The sequence below is a fragment of the Rutidosis leptorrhynchoides genome, chromosome 9, assembly GCF_046630445.1.
Source record: "Rutidosis leptorrhynchoides isolate AG116_Rl617_1_P2 chromosome 9, CSIRO_AGI_Rlap_v1, whole genome shotgun sequence".
Lineage (NCBI taxonomy): Eukaryota > Viridiplantae > Streptophyta > Magnoliopsida > Asterales > Asteraceae > Rutidosis > Rutidosis leptorrhynchoides.
In genome coordinates this window covers 357,366,178-357,384,078 of record NC_092341.1, presented here as the reverse complement: position 1 = coordinate 357,384,078, position 17,901 = coordinate 357,366,178, and positions in this window count along the sequence as shown.

Genomic DNA, 17,901 nt, shown 5'->3' with positions numbered 1-17,901 from the left:
GAAATATAAATAAATCATCGTATTCATCTAATGTTTTACGATTTCCATATGTATTGTTTACATTTTACATGTATTTATATATGAGAGTCATATGATCACTGTTAACTTTGGAATGTTTCACTTGCCATTACTTATATCAATATTCAATATTAGATATATATTTGCTCGATTATAGTATAATCATGAGTTATACCTCAACCTTTAAAATAACTGGAGAGTGTGACTTCGTTCTTAAACATTACGCTTTTGATCGAGACCGAGAACGTGTCGGATAATGGCATTTCACATTTGCTGCCTCAAGTGTGCGATGTTTACAAACCGATTACAGGTTCCGTCTTTGATAGTATTGGTGATGCATACCGATTTTATCAATAGTATGCACAAAAAGGCGGTTTTGAAATTAGAATATCAACACATAAATCAGTTAAATGTCAAATGGATGTAGATGGGCCGAAGACAGTAAACTTGAAATATTTTGTTTGCAGCAGGCATGGAGTTAGGGATAAAAAAACTAATAATAATATGTTGGTATAGAAAAACTATACATACGAAACAAAGAACATAAGAATGATTATCATTAATATTCATACAAACAACATGCTATATAAATACATAATTATAAACTGAAAAATAAATCGATCAAACCGAGATGAAGGGTTGAACTGGGCTTGTGTTTGGCACAATTCCCTTAAACAGATTCGACGGCTGTTCCCAGGGTACACCGGTTCGAAGCATTGTACTGTCGGACGAGAGCACTTGCCTGAAAAATTGACATGAAGCGGGGAGACCGATTGCTGTTCGAAGAAGCAAGAAAAGTGAAAAGAAGTAATACGAATTGTATATGTTTTTGGATGCGTTTTTCTCAATACCGTAGCATGGTATTTATAGTGCAGTTAGGATCTCTTTAGAAAAGAAAAGATTTACCAAATCAAACAAAAAAAATGATATTGTTCTTGGTGGACAAAAAAATTATTTTCCTTGGTTGATAAGTCAGATCTTTTCCTTCTTTAACCTGTTTAAAAATGTGGAGGCAAGTTGGGCTGAAAAACCCGAATTGCAAAAAAAGGCCTCACACGGACCCGGAATTTCGGAGCTGCATTCGTGTCCGCAGGCCGTGCGGGCACACATTGGATCAGAAATCCCAAGCCTAAATTCACGTTTTTGCACCCCCTGCGCGCACGTAGGTGTTGGAGTTAAACCTAACATAACTTGACATAGCTTTGAGTTTAAGAACTTATATACCACTCATAAGTTCATCTCCACTCCTATGTGGGACAAGTTGTCTTCCCTTTATTTTTTCCACATTTTTACATCAAACACACAACTTTACGACTCGATATCTCATTCACTATTTATCCATTTTGGACACGTATTAGTTCGTTTTAAAGCCCTTGTTATGGACTACAAAACCCACTAAATAGTCGCTCATATATAATATTTTATTATATATTTATTCGTGTCCAGAATTGGTTAAAACACACTTTATTTAACCAAGTTTTCCTACAATCCCCCACATGAATGGAGATCATTTCTTAGTAACAACTATATTCCGATTAAATTTCAGCGGTTGAATCTTGCATACGATAAGTAGGTGTTACCCTTTGAACTTTCGCTTGTGAAAACGCACTTAGTCTACTGGCTCTGAGTAGACGGCGATGTCTTTGAACTCGTCTGCCGTTTGTGTAGGCGACAATATGCTTCATACAAGACTCTCCCTGACAATCTCAAGTCCTCATAGTTATGTTCGTTATGGTCATGAACATTAGCCTGGTTCTGCGAGAGCTTATCAAGTATTGTGCTCCAACAATACCCTTCGAAGCGACCCCACTTCTCTCTCACATAGGTGATTCACCACCGAATGGCTATTGAATAACCACGCATGATTATTTCGGTTGAATCTTTAAAAGCCAAGGGCTTATCCTCTTACATGCCACTTTTAGGAATGAACTAGAAAGTCTACTCATAATTAGTAAACTCTCTTAAAAGGTGTAGGGGTTGCTAGTTTAGTAATTAACACCCCCACAGTGACTTCGCCAGTTCATACAAGTAGGTTGTCCTATTGAACTCAGATCTTGGGATCTCCAGTCAACTGTGTTAGGTTTTCCTTCATACAAACTTAGCCTTTCAGGAGCTTCAGTCCCATTCCCACGCACGACTTATACACTAACTCTCTGCTTAAGCCTTTTGTCAGCGGATCCGCAATATTATCCTTTGACTTCACATAGTCAATAGTGATAATTCCTGTAGAGATTATATGACAACCCGAAAATTTTCGACAAAATTTGAACAAAATCTTTGAGACGATTCATTTAAACTTCAACAAATTTCGACGATTCACGAACAATTATTCATAGATAATTTTTGCATTTGTATTAATTCGTTATATTAATATTATTATTAATATCATTTTTATCACTAATCATTATCATTTACAAATATTATTACTGTTATTATTATTAATAATTATTAATAACATTAATATTGTTAGTATTATCACTATTAAGATTATTATTAATATTATTATTATTATTAATAGTATTATTAACATGATTATTAACATGATTATTAATTATAATTAAAATTATCATTTTTATTATTAATATTGACATATTAAGATTATTATCATTATTCTTATTTATCATTAATAATATTAGTATTATTATTAATATAGTTATTATTAATTATTATTATTAATATAATTATTAATTATTTAAAGTCAAATAAAGGAGATCTGCTTTTCTTATTTTTATATATACTTTTATAAAAAAAATACAGATAATAACAGTAGGTATTAGGTCACGTATTTTTATTTTTTTGTGATCTGCTTTTGACTTTCCATATATTTTATACAAAGCTGATTAGGTATTTATTTTTTTTTCCATCGTGATACCTGTTCTATTTTTTTTATATATATTTCTTCCTCATTGATTTGAAAACTGTCAACATCCTCATTTGTTATAAACAATCGACCATGTCGTGTTAATGAAAACCAATCAATTTATCCTCCCTTCTGCTAATTTTTTCAGTAAAAAAAAGAAAGAAAGGGGAAACAGACCTGGTACTCCCCTATTCGCCATAACTCAAATTTGAAAACCCAAATTTGATTCTTTATTTCAAAAACTGTAAATGCAGTCATGTTAGGAATTCTTCACTTAAACTGTCTGTTAAATCTTAGATTCCAATTCGTTCTATCGATTTCTAATTCCGAAGTCAAAGTTTAAATAAAAAGTCAACCTTTTTGTTCATCAAGAAATTCGTTATCGTGTTAGTGTTTCTGTTAAAATTGATGATTCCTAAAGTTTCTAAGAATGATTTAAAACCTTTTTCATTTAGGAATCAGGAGCTAATACGTTTTCTAAATCGAAATCAATTTATTTTTTCTTTTTCAAACCGACGGCAGCAGCAGCAGCTGCACTCTTTAAATTTTTTTTTTTTATATTTTTTTCTGTTATAATTCAAACAACCCACATTTAATTGTTATGTTTCGTTTATAATTAAAAAAAAACATTTCGAAGCTATTGTTGATTTCTGCTTAGTTGATTTTGTGAAAAAGATGAACACAGAGAAAAATAGGATAAATATATAGGTGTGAAGATTATAATCAAAAAAACTGGTATAGCGTGATGGTTTAGAGTGTTGACGGGTTAGCAAAAGGTCACGGGTTCGAGTCCCGTCTTGTGCATTTTTTTAGAAAGGGCTCCTAAGGTAGTTTTCTTACTATTTTTATTATTATTATTATTATTATTATTATTATTATTATTATTATTATTATTATTATTATTATTATTATTATTATTATTATTATTATTATTATTATTATTATTATTATTATCATAAGTATTAGTATTATTATTAGTAGTATTACTATCATTATAATTAGTAATAGTTTGTATTATTATTATTATTATTATTATTATTATTATTATTATTATTATTATTATTATTATTATTATTATTATTATTAGTATTATTATTATTAAAAGTATTATCGTAATCAAATATACCATTTTATATATTATTATCGATATTATTACTATTACTAATGTTAAAGTTATTATAAACATTAATATTTAAAACATAATTATAATTAAAAAGTATCACTTTAATTAAAGTTATCAAATTTATCATTTCTAATAAAACTATCATTTTATTAAAAATTAACATTGTTATTAAAATTATAATTTCATTTAGGTTATTATTATTATCGTAAAAAGATACAACTTTATATTTATACTTATTAATATTATTTTACTAAATAAATACTCGTTGTATAAAAATATATTCAAAACCTACAACAGAACTATATTTATATTTTTATAATGAACACTGCTTAATTAATTATAATAAATATATTTAATGTATTATTTTCAAATAACATATAAAAATAACATACACATATATATAAACATATATAATTTAAATAACAAATATATTACTATAAGTAATATATTATACACAAACTGGGTTGATTAACATTATATGTTCAATATACATGTTAATATATAAATAATTGATATAGGTTCGTGAATCCGAGGACAACTCTGCACTTGTTCAGTACCATCATACTCGTAAAATACGAAATACAGTATCGTGAGTTTTCATAGCTCTCTTTTTACATATATTTTTGGGCTGAGAATACATGCGCAACTTTTATAACTGTTTTATACGTTAGACACAAGTACCAACTGTTAAACTATGATATACCTGGCTATGTCCAACAAAGTCCCTACAGTGATATTTTTAATTGCTCGTTGAATGCATTCTTAATTATTGGGGGTAGGCCTATCGGGAGTAACGTCTCCGGTACATTTGACTAAGTCTTTGTATTGCTTAATAATGAAATTAAACCGACAAGGATAGAACAACTTGTCATTGGGGCAAACTATAAACGTTTAGTCTAAATATCACGAACTGGCATAACTTTTTGGTCCCTGCGAGATCAACTTTATAAACTAAATCTTGTGGTCTATATCTATTAATGAAATCATTGTTTATGACAAACCTATGAACTCACTCAACCTCGTGTTGACACTTTAAAGCATGTTTATTCTCAGGTCCTACATAATGCTTCCGCTGTGTATTTGCTAATTGAAAGCAACATTTCAACGAGTCATTCATGGATAAATTGAAAGACTTGCATTTGCTAAATTGATGATGATTGCTTGCTATGATTGGAGTCTTCATTACATATCATATCAATTAAAGACATTTAATGCGTTGTTCATTAAATACAATGTAATCTATTTATCTTCCGCTGCAAAACTCAATAAAACGTCTCATATAGAGTCGTTCTTGTTTATACAATTGTGATTTGATATAATTAGTCACAAATACCCCAGGCCCTATTTGGGGGTGTGACAGAGATTGGTATCAGAGTAGTTTGTTGTAGAGAACCAGGATTGCATTTTATGTGTGCCTTATACAATTAGGTACCTTAGCAATGTAGGACTACAACTTTCCTTGACTATAGTGCCTTTAATTGTTGCCTTTAAATGTTAAATGCTACACTATACTTTAGAAACTTTACTTATCTTAAAATACCGAGCTAATCTAAGAACTCTGCTCACTTTCCTAAGTACCATCCAATTCCGCCACCGCATTTAAATGCAACACCATGATTTCAGAAATTCTTGACATTCCCATGTCATTTATCATGGTTTTGTGTATTACATATGTATTACATGAAACATTATCCATGATTTTTGAAACTCCTATAATTGTTACTATTCATACTCAAACGTATATAACTCCCTGTTATATATCACGTACCTATATGCCTTATGCCTTTATGCATCGGTTTGCGAATCGGAAAATGTCATTGGGTTATCACAGTATACGAATTGAAAGTCTTTAATCGAAAGATTATTAGATTACATACTTATCATTTTATGATCTCGACACATCATACTGCCATTATTGGAGTATAGACAAATCATATCTTACCATATCTTATCATATCTATCCCAATAGACTTTGTCTAACACTTTTCCTAAATTTTCTCCGTAAATTACAGAAACCTTTTGCTATATATACATATTCAAGGAGACAAATATATCATTCAGTATTCAACAACTCATATCATATCGAAACCCTTATCCGATCACATAATATGGATTTCTCATCTGATTCCTCGAGCTCCAATGGCAGCGTAACCGGAATGAACCAACCAATTAGCCATCACCTTTTCTGGATGAATTAGGGATGGGTTCGTAGTCTACTTAATCAATGGAGAAGTGAAGAAGGTGATCCTTTTCACCCACCACATTTCTCTATTGGCGAAGAACCTGAAGCGCTTACCGGCGAACCCGTCCGGAACACTATTTTCACCCTCATTTCCAGGATATCCCTCCACGATTATATAATATCTATAATTCTAGATCTTATTCGTCCCCTTGTCTGAACCGCCAATCATCCTAGTATAATAGAAGAAGTTAACGAGCTTCGCGCTCGAGTGGTGGCTCTGGAGAATATGGTGCAATATATACAAGCATCAGCAGCACCAGCAGCATGACCAGCACCACCAGTACTATCAGCATCACCACCAGCAGTACCAGCACCACCAACAACAACATCCGCATCCCACGCCTCAACATCACATTCGGTACCTCGGATATCAACATCATACGCCCCATAGATACCAATGAATATTAGTAACAATGAGTTAAGATGTATTGACTCATTCTTCCTGAAGAATTATATATATGTATACTTTATATATATGGATTGGAACAATAATAAATCTTTTCGTACTAAGCTATTACGTGTGAATCTTAACTAATATGTACTACTTGGTTAATTCATATCACTAATATGCTATGATGTACATCCTTCGTTAATAACTTAACAATTATTAATCACTGCTTCAGCACAATAAACTCCATTTCATAATAAACCAAGTGCATTATTTGATTGTATACTTTCAATTTCGATGTACTCGAAACTCTTTAGAAAACATTATTCGTGCCTTGCGAAGTTCAAAAGGATTCCACGAGCACCAACATCATATACCAAGGTATATCAATAACAATGAACGATGAAGTATTGATTCATAACTTCATTAAAGAAATATTCCGCGACGATTATGTAATCTCTCAAGTTTTGAAGATTATTTATTCTCGTTCTAACCGCAAATCAAATGAGTTTAATATTATATTAACTCATTAAATCTATATTATACCTGAAGAATACATATATGAATGTATATCTTCATAAATATGGTAATTAAAAATCCTTTTGTACAAACTGTTAACTGTGAAAATATTTTAACGGGTAGGTAAAACCCGAGAAATACTTATATCTCACATTAATATGTTACATTGTACATTCTCCAATTCTGATTCAATAATCAGTAACTATACTACTTACATCCACATATGTATCCGTTCACTAAGGAACAACCATTCTCATACAAATTCAATTACATATTCTGATTTTGACATATCAGAATCCAAGTAAATCTTTAGCAGGTGTTATCTTCCTAAAGATCACTACATTCATAAATTATATTCATTCGTATTCTATGATGAATTATCACATCAAACCACCGAAATTATCATTCAGTACTTTTGAAATCAACAACGCCTATGAAATGTCCCGTTCTTATTGATTAAAAACGTTCCATATTAATTGATTTCGTTGCGAGGTTTTGACCTCTATATGAGACGTTTTTCAAAGACTGCATTCATTTTAAAACAAACCATAACCTTTATTTCATCAATAAAGGTTTAAAAAGCTTTACGTAGATTATCAAATAATGATAATCTAAAATATCCTGTTTACACACGACCATTACATAATGGTTTACAATACAAATATGTTACAACAAAATAAGTTTCTTGAATGCAGTTTTTACACAATATCATACATGCATGGACTCCAAATCTCGTCCTTATTTAAGTATGCGATAGCGGAAGCTCTTAATAATCACCTGAGAATAAACATGCTTAAAACGTCAACAAAAATGTTGGTGAGTTATAGGTTTAACCTATATATATCAAATCATAATAATAGACCACAAGATTTCATATTTCAATACACATCCCATACATAGAGATAAAAATCATTCATATGGTGAACACCTGGTAACCGACATTAACAAGATGCATATATAAGAATATCCCCATCATTCCGAGACACCCTTCGGATATGATATAAATTTCGAAGTACTAAAGCATCCGGTACTTTGGATGGGGTTTGTTAGGCCCAATAGATCTATCTTTAGGATTCGCGTCAATTAGGGTGTCTGTTCCCTAATTCTTAGATTACCAGACTTAATAAAAAGGGGCATATTTGATTTCGATAATTCAACCATAGAATGTAGTTTCACGTACTTGTGTCTATTTTGTAAATCATTTATAAAACCTGCATGTATTCTCATCCCAAAAATATTAGATTTTAAAAGTGGGACTATAACTCACTTTCACAGATTTTTACTTCGTCGGGAAGTAAGACTTGGCCACTGGTCGATTCATGAACCTATAACAATATATACATATATATCAAAGTATGTTCAAAATATATTTACAACACTTTTAATGTATTTTGATGTTTTAAGTTTATTAAGTCAGCTGTCCTCGTTAGTAACCTACAACTAGTTGTCCACAGTTAGATGTACAGAAATAAATCGTAAATATTATCTTGAATCAATCCACGACCCAGTATATACGTATCTCAGTATTGATCACAACTCAAACTATATATATTTTGGAATCAACCTCAACCCTGTATAGCTAACTCCAATATTCACATATAGAGTGTCTATGATTGTTCCGAAATATATATAGATGTGTCGACATGATAGGTCGAAACATTGTATACGTGTCTATGGTATCTCAAGATTACATAATATACAATACAAGTTGATTAAGTTATGGTTGGAATAGATTTGTTACCAATTTTCACGTAGCTAAAATGAGAAAAATTATCCAATCTTGTTTTACCCATAACTTCTTCATTTTAAATCCGTTTTGAGTGAATCAAATTGCTATGGTTTCATATTGAACTCTATTTTATGAATCTAAACAGAAAAAGTATAGGTTTATAGATGAAAAAATAAGTTACAAGTCGTTTTTGTAAAGGTAGTCATTTCAGTCGAAAGAACGACGTCTAGATGACCATTTTAGAAAACATACTTCCACTTTGAGTTTAACCATAATTTTTGGATATAGTTTCATGTTCATAATAAAAATCATTTTCTCAAAATAACAACTTTTAAATCAAAGTTTATCATAGTTTTTAATTAACTAACCCAAAACAGCCTGCGGTGTTACTACGACGGTGTAAATCCGGTTTTACGGTGTTTTTCGTGTTTTCAGGTTTTAAATCATTAAGTTAGCATATCATATAGATATAAAACATGTGTTTAGTTGATTTTAAAAGTCAAGTTAGAAGGATTAACTTTTGTTTGCGAACAAGTTTAGAATTAACTAAACTATGTTCTAGTGATTACAAGTTTAAACCTTCGAATAAGATAGCTTTATATGTATGAATCGAATGATGTTATGAACATAATTACTACCTTAAGTTCCTTGGATAAACCTACTGGAAAAGAGAAAAATGGATCTAGCTTCAACGGATCCTTGGATGGCTCGAAGTTCTTGAAGCAGAATCATGACACGAAAACAAGTTCAAGTAAGATCATCACTTGAAATAAGATTGTTATAGTTATAGAAATTGGACCAAAGTTTGAATATGATTATTACCTTGTATTAGAATGATAACCTACTGTAAGAAACAAAGATTTCTTGAGGTTAGATGATCACCTTACAAGATTGGAAGTGAGCTAGCAAACTTGAAAGTATTCTTGATTTTATGTAACTAGAACTTGTAGAATTTATGAAGAACACTTAGAACTTGAAGATAGAACTTGATAGAGATCAATTAGATGAAGAAAATTGAAGAATGAAAGTGTTTGTAGGTGTTTTTGGTCATTGGTGTATGGATTAGATATAAAGGATATGTAATTTTGTTTTCATGTAAATAAGTCATGAATGATTACTCATATTTTTGTAATTTTATGAGATATTTCATGCTAGTTGCCAAATGATGGTTCCCACATGTGTTAGGTGACTCACATGGGCTTCTAAGAGCTGATCATTGGAGTGTATATACCAATAGTACATACATCTAAAAGCTGTGTATTGTACGAGTACGAATACGGGTGCATACGAGTAGAATTGTTGATGAAACTGAACGAGGATGTAATTGTAAGCATTTTTGTTAAGTAGAAGTATTTTGATAAGTGTATTGAAGTCTTTCAAAAGTGTATAAATACATATTAAAACACTACATGTATATACATTTTAACTGAGTCGTTAAGTCATCGTTAGTCGTTACATGTAAGTGTTGTTTTGAAACCTTTAGGTTAACGATCTTGTTAAATGTTGTTAACCCAATGTTTATAATATTAAATGAGATTTTAAATTATTATATTATCATGATATTATCATGTATGAATATCTCTTAATATGATATATATATACATTAAATGTCTTTACAACGATAATCGTTACATATATGTCTCGTTTAAAAATCATTAAGTTAGTAGTCTTGTTTTTACATATGTAGTTCATTGTTAATATACTTAATGATATGTTTACTTATCATAGTATCATGTTAACTATATATATATCCATATATATGTCATCATATAGTTTTTACAAGTTTTAACGTTCGTGAATCACCGGTCAACTTGGGTGGTCAATTGTGTATATGAAACATATTTCAATTAATCAAGTCTTAACAAGTTTGATTGCTTAACATGTTGGAAACATTTAATCATGTAAATATCAATCTCAATTAATATATATAAACATGGAAAAGTTAGGGTCACTACAGTACCTACCCGTTAAATAAATTTCGTCCTGAAATTTTAAGCTGTTGAAGGTGTTGACGAATCTTCTGGAAATAGATGCGGGTATTTCTTCTTCATCTGATCTTCATGCTCCCAGGTGAACTCGGGTCCTCTACGAGCATTCCATCGAACCTTAACAATTGGTATCTTGTTTTGCTTAAGTCTTTTAACCTCACGATCCATTATTTCGACGGGTTCTTCGATGAATTGAAGTTTTTCGTTGATTTGGATTTCATCTAACGGAATAGTGAGATCTTCTTTAGCAAAACATTTCTTCAAATTCGAGACATGGAAAGTGTTATGTACAGCCGCGAGTTGTTGAGGTAACTCAAGTTGGTAAGCTACTGGTCCGACACGATCAATAATCTTGAATGGTCCAATATACCTTGGATTTAATTTCCCTCGTTTACGAAATCGAACAGCGCCTTTCCAAGGTGCAACTTTAAGCATGACCATCTCTCCAATTTCAAATTCTATATCTTTTCTTTTAATGTCAGCGTAGCTCTTTTGTCGACTTTGGGCGGTTTTCAACCGTTGTTGAATTTGGATGATCTTCTCGGTAGTTTCTTGTATAATCTCCGGACCCGTAATCTGTCTATCCCCCACTTCACTCCAACAAATCGGAGACCTGCACTTTCTACCATAAAGTGCTTCAAACGGCGCCATCTCAATGCTTGAATGGTAGCTGTTGTTGTAGGAAAATTCTGCTAACGGTAGATGTCGATCCCAACTGTTTCCGAAATCAATAACACATGCTCGTAGCATGTCTTCAAGCGTTTGTATCGTCCTTTCGCTCTGCCCATCAGTTTGTGGATGATAGGCAGTACTCATGTCTAGACGAGTTCCTAATGCTTGCTGTAATGTCTGCCAGAATCTTGAAATAAATCTGCCATCCCTATCAAAGATAATAGAGATTGGTATTCCATGTCTGGAGACGACTTCCTTCAAATACAGTCGTGCTAACTTCTCCATCTTGTCATCTTCTCTTATTGGCAGGAAGTGTGCTGATTTGGTGAGATGATCAACTATTACCCAAATAGTATCAAAACCACTTGCAGTCCTTGGCAATTTAGTGATGAAATCCATGGTAATGTTTTCCCATTTCCATTCCGGGATTTTGGGTTGTTGAAGTAGACCTGATGGTTTCTGATGCTCAGCTTTGACCTTAGAACACGTCAAACATTCTCCTACATATTTAGCAACATCGGCTTTCATACCCGGCCACCAAAAATGTTTCTTGAGATCCTTGTACATCTTCCCCGTTCCAGGATGTATTGAGTATCTGGTTTTATGAGCTTCTCTAAGTACCATTTCTCTCATATCTCCAAATTTTGGTACCCAAATCCTTTCAGCCCTATACCGGGTTCCGTCTTCCCGAATATTAAGATGCTTCTCCGATCCTTTGGGTATTTCATCCTTTAAATTTCCCTCTTTTAAAACTCCTTATTGCGCCTCCTTTATTTGAGTAGTAAGGTTATTATGAATCATTATATTCATAGATTTTACTCGAATGGGTTCTCTGTCCTTCCTGCTCAAGGCATCGGCTACCACATTTGCCTTCCCCGGGTGGTAACGAATCTCAAAGTCGTAATCATTCAACAATTCAATCCACCTACGCTGCCTCATATTCAGTTGTTTCTGATTAAATATGTGTTGAAGACTTTTGTGGTCGGTATATATAATACTTTTGACCCCATATAAGTAGTGCCTCCAAGCCTTTAATGCAAAAACAACCGCGCCTAATTCCAAATCATGCGTCGTATAATTTTGTTCGTGAATCTTCAATTGTCTAGACGCATAAGCAATCACCTTCATTCGTTGCATTAATACACAACCGAGACCTTGCTTTGATGCGTCACAATAAATCACAAAATCATCATTCCCTTCAGGTAATGACAATATAGGTGCCGTAGTTAGCTTTTTCTTTAATAACTGAAACGCTTTCTCTTGTTCATCATTCCATTCAAATTTCTTCCCTTTATGCGTTAATGCAGTCAAGGGTTTTGCTATTCTGGAAAAGTCTTGGATGAACCTTCTGTAGTAACCAGCTAATCCTAAAAACTGGCGTATGTGTTTCGGAGTTTTCGGGGTTTCCCACTTTTCAACAGTTTCTATCTTTGCCGGATCCACCTTAATACCTTCTTTGTTCACTATGTGACCGAGGAATTGAACTTCTTCCAACCAAAATGCACACTTTGAAAACTTAGCGTACAATTCTTCCTTCCTCAATACTTCTAACACCTTTCTCAAATGTTCACCGTGTTCTTGGTCATTCTTTGAGTAAATAAGTATGTCATCAATGAAAACAATGACAAACTTGTCAAGGTATGGTCCACACACTCGGTTCATAAGGTCCATGAACACAGCTGGTGCATTAGTTAAACCAAACAGCATGACCATAAACTCGTAATGACCGTAACGTGTTCTGAAAGCAGTCTTTGGAATATCATCTTCTTTCACCCGCATTTGATGATACCCGGAACGTAAGTCAATCTTTGAATAAACAGACGAGCCTTGTAGTTGATCAAATAAGTCGTCGATTCTCGGTAGTGGGTAGCGGTTCTTGATGGTAAGTTTGTTCAACTCTCGGTAGTCGATACACAACCTGAATGTACCATCTTTCTTCTTGACAAACAAAATAGGAGCTCCCCACGGTGATGTGCTTGGTCGAATGAAACCACGCTCTAAAAGTTCTTGTAATTGGCTTTGCAGTTCTTTCATCTCGCTGGGTGCGAGTCTGTAAGGAGCACGAGCTATTGGTGCAGCTCCTGGTACAAGATCTATTTGAAATTCAACGGATCGATGTGGGGGTAATCCCGGTAATTCTTTCGGAAATACATCGGGAAATTCTTTTGCAATGGGAACATCATTGATGCTCTTTTCTTCAGTTTGTACTTTCTCGATGTGTGCTAGAACAGCATAGCAACCTTTTCTTATTAGTTTTTGTGCCTTCAAATTACTAATAAGATGTAGCTTCGTGTTGCCCTTTTCTCCGTACACCATTAAGGGTTTTCTTTTTTCTCGTATAATGCGAATTGCATTTTTGTAACAAACGATCTCTGCTTTCACTTCTTTCAACCAGTCCATACCGATTATCACATCAAAACTCCCTAACTCTACTGGTATCAAATCAATCTTAAATGTTTCGCTAACCAGTTTAATTTCTCGATTCCGACATATATTATCTGCTGAAATTAATTTACCATTTGCTAATTCGAGTAAAAATTTACTATCCAAAGGCGTCAATGGACAACTTAATTTAGCACAAAAATCTCTACTCATATAGCTTCTATCCGCACCCGAATCAAATAAAACGTAAGCAGATTTATTGTCAATAAGAAACGTACCCGTAACAAGCTCCGGGTCTTCCTGTGCCTCTGCCGCATTAATATTGAAAACTCTTCCGCGGCCTTGTCCATTCGTGTTCTCCTGGTTCGGGCAATTTCTAATAATGTGGCCCGGTTTTCCACATTTATAACAAACTACATTGGCATAACTTGCTCCGACACTACTTGCTCCGCCATTACTCGTTCCGACACCATTTGTTCCTTTCGTTCTATTAACCCCTGGTCCGTAGACCTCACACTTCGCCGCATTATGACCATTCCTTTTACACTTGTTGCAAAATTTGGTGCAGAACCCCGAGTGATACTTTTCACACCTTTGGCATAGCTGCTTCTGATTGTTGTTGTTGCGGTTATTATTGTTGTTGGGATGATTGTTGTAGTTGCTGTTGTTGTTGTTGTTGTTGTTGTTGTTGGGCCATTTGTTGTAGTTGCGATTGTTGGGATAATTGTTGCGATTGTTGTTGTAATTGCTGTTGTTGTTGTTGTATTGGTGATTCTTATTACCGTTTTCCTCCCACTTTCTTTTGACTTGCTTCACATTGGCCTCTTCAGCAGTCTGTTCTTTAATTCTTTCTTCAATCTGGTTCACTAGTTTGTGAGCCATTCTACATGCCTGTTGTATGGAGGCGGGCTCGTGTGAACTTATATCTTCTTGGATTCTTTCCGGTAATCCCTTCACAAATGCGTCGATCTTCTCTTCCTCATCTTCGAATGCTCCCGGACACAATAGGCACAATTCTGTGAATTGTCTTTCGTACGTGATAATATCAAATCCTTGGGTTCGTAACCCTCTAAGTTCTGTCTTGAGCTTATTGACCTCGGTTCTGGGACGGTACTTCTCGTTCATCAAGTGCTTGAATGCTGACCACGGTAGTGCGTACGCATCGTCTTGTCCCACTTGCTCTAGATAGGTATTCCACCATGTTAACGCAGAACCTGTGAAGGTATGCATAGCGTACTTCACTTTGTCCTCTTCCGTACACTTACTTATGGCAAACACCGATTCGACCTTCTCGGTCCACCGTTTCAATCCGATCGGTCCTTCGGTTCCATCAAATTCCAAAGGTTTGCAGGCAGTGAATTCTTTGTAGGTGCATCCTACACGATTTCCTGTACTGCTAGATCCAAGATTATTGTTGGTATGTAGCGCAGCCTGTACTGCGGCTATGTTTGAAGCTAGAAAAGTACGGAATTCCTCTTGATTCATATTCACGGTGTGTCGAGTAGTCGGTGCCATTTCCTTCAAAATAGTCAAATGGAACAAGTTAATCATACAGAATATTAAGTGTAGTTAATAGTATTTCGTAGCATAATATGAACTCATTTATAAAAGCTTTTTCTTCATATTAGCGTTTTATAAGTTTAAATTCGGGTAGCACCTACCCGTTAAGTTCATACTTAGTAGCTAATATACAATTCAACTACTACAATTCTATATGAAAAACTGATTATAATAATATTTCGCGTTCAAACTTTTACACAATATTTTACAAACTTACAATACCGCTTATTTTACATATAGCATGAAATATAGCACACAATAAATTTGATACAAGATGGTTGTGAAGATAATTCTAGCTAGTACACAAGTCTTTCAGCAAAGGCAATAAAGACACGTAATTCATACGTCCAGAAACAAGTCATGCATTCTGGTTTTACTAGGATTACTTCCCATCCTTGGTCTTGTGGAACATAACCGTTATGGCCGTTGATAAGACAGCGTGTTGTAACGTCGTCAAAGGGACGAAGGTTACGTAATGTCCAACAGTCCCGTAATAATCTAAAAACCTCATTTCTTACCCCAATTACCGACTCCGTCACTTGTGGGAACGTTTTGTTTAATAGTTGTAGCCCGATGTTCTTGTTCTCACTTTGGTGAGAAGCGAACATTACTAATCCGTAAGCATAACATGCTTCTTTATGTTACATGTTAGCCGCTTTTTCTAAATCATGAAGTCCAATATTCGGATATATTGAGTCAAAATAATTTCTTAACCCATTGCGTAAAATAGCATTTGGGTTCCCCGCAATATATGCGTCAAAGTAAACACATCGTAACTTATGGATTTCCCAATGTGATATCCCCCATCTTTCGAACGAAAGCCTTTTATAAACCAAGGCATTCTTGGAACGTTCTTCGAATGTCTTACAAACTGATCTCGCCTTAAATAGTTGTGCCGAAGAATTCTGACCGACTCTAGACAAGATTTCATCAATCATGTCTCCGGGTAAGTCTCTTAAAATATTGGGTTGTCTATCCATTTTGTGTTTTTATACTGTAGAATAGACAAGAGTTAGATTCATAAAAAAAATACTTATTAATACAAGCAATTTTTACATATATCATAAAGCATAAGCACACTATATTACATATATTACACCACACGAATACAACTATCTTATTCCGACTCGCTTGTTTCTTCTTCTTCGGTTTTGGTTCGTTTTGCCAAGTTTCTAGGGATATATGTTGTTCTCCTAATACGAGCCGTCGTTTTCCATATTGGTTTAGAAAAACCTGGTGGTTTAGAGGTTCCCGGGTCATTGTTACAACTTAAGGACTTCGGGGGTTGACGATACATATAAAGTTCATCGGGGTTGGAATTAGATTTCTCTATTTTTATGCCCTTTCCCTTATTATTTTCTTTTGCCTTTTTAAATTCAGTTAGGGTAATTTCTATAACATCATCGGAATTCTCGTCGGAATCCGATTCATCGGAGAATTGGTAATCCTCCCAATATTTTGCTTCCTTGGCGGAAACACCATTGACCATAATTAACCTTGGTCGGTTGATTGAGGATTTTCTTTTACTTAACCGTTTTATTATTTCCCCCACCGGTTCTATTTCTTCATCCGGTTCCGATTCTTCTTCCGGTTCCGATTCTTCTTCCGGTTCCGACTCTTCTTCCGGTTCCTCTTCGGGAACTTGTGAATCAGTCCACGAATCATTCCAATTTACATTTGACTCTTCATTATTATTAGGTGAGTCAATGGGACTTGTTCTAGAGGTAGACATCTATCACATAATATCAAACGCGTTTAGAGATTAATATATCACATAATATTCACATGTTAAAAATATATTGTTTCCAACAAAATTTGTTAAGCAATCATTTTTCAAGTAAACACGGTCGAAGTCCAGACTCACTAATGCATCCTAACAAACTCGATAAGACACACTAATACAAAATTATGGTTCTCTAAGACCAACGCTCAGATACCAACAGAAATGTCCCGTTCTTATTGATTAAAAACGTTCCATATTAATTGATTTCGTTGCGAGGTTTTGACCTCTATATGAGACGTTTTTCAAAGACTGCATTCATTTTAAAACAAACCATAACCTTTATTTCATCAATAAAGGTTTAAAAAGCTTTACGTAGATTATCAAATAATGATAATCTAAAATATCCTGTTTGCACACGACCATTACATAATGGTTTACAATACAAATATGTTACAACAAAATAAGTTTCTTGAATAAAGTTTTTACACAATATCATACAAGCATGGACTCCAAATCTCGTCCTTATTTAAGTATGCGATAGCGGAAGCTCTTAATAATCACCTGAGAATAAACATGCTTAAAACGTCAACAAAAATATTGGTGAGTTATAGGTTTAACCTATATATATCAAATCATAATAATAGATCACAAGATTTCATATTTCAATACACATCCCATACATAGAGATAAAAATCAT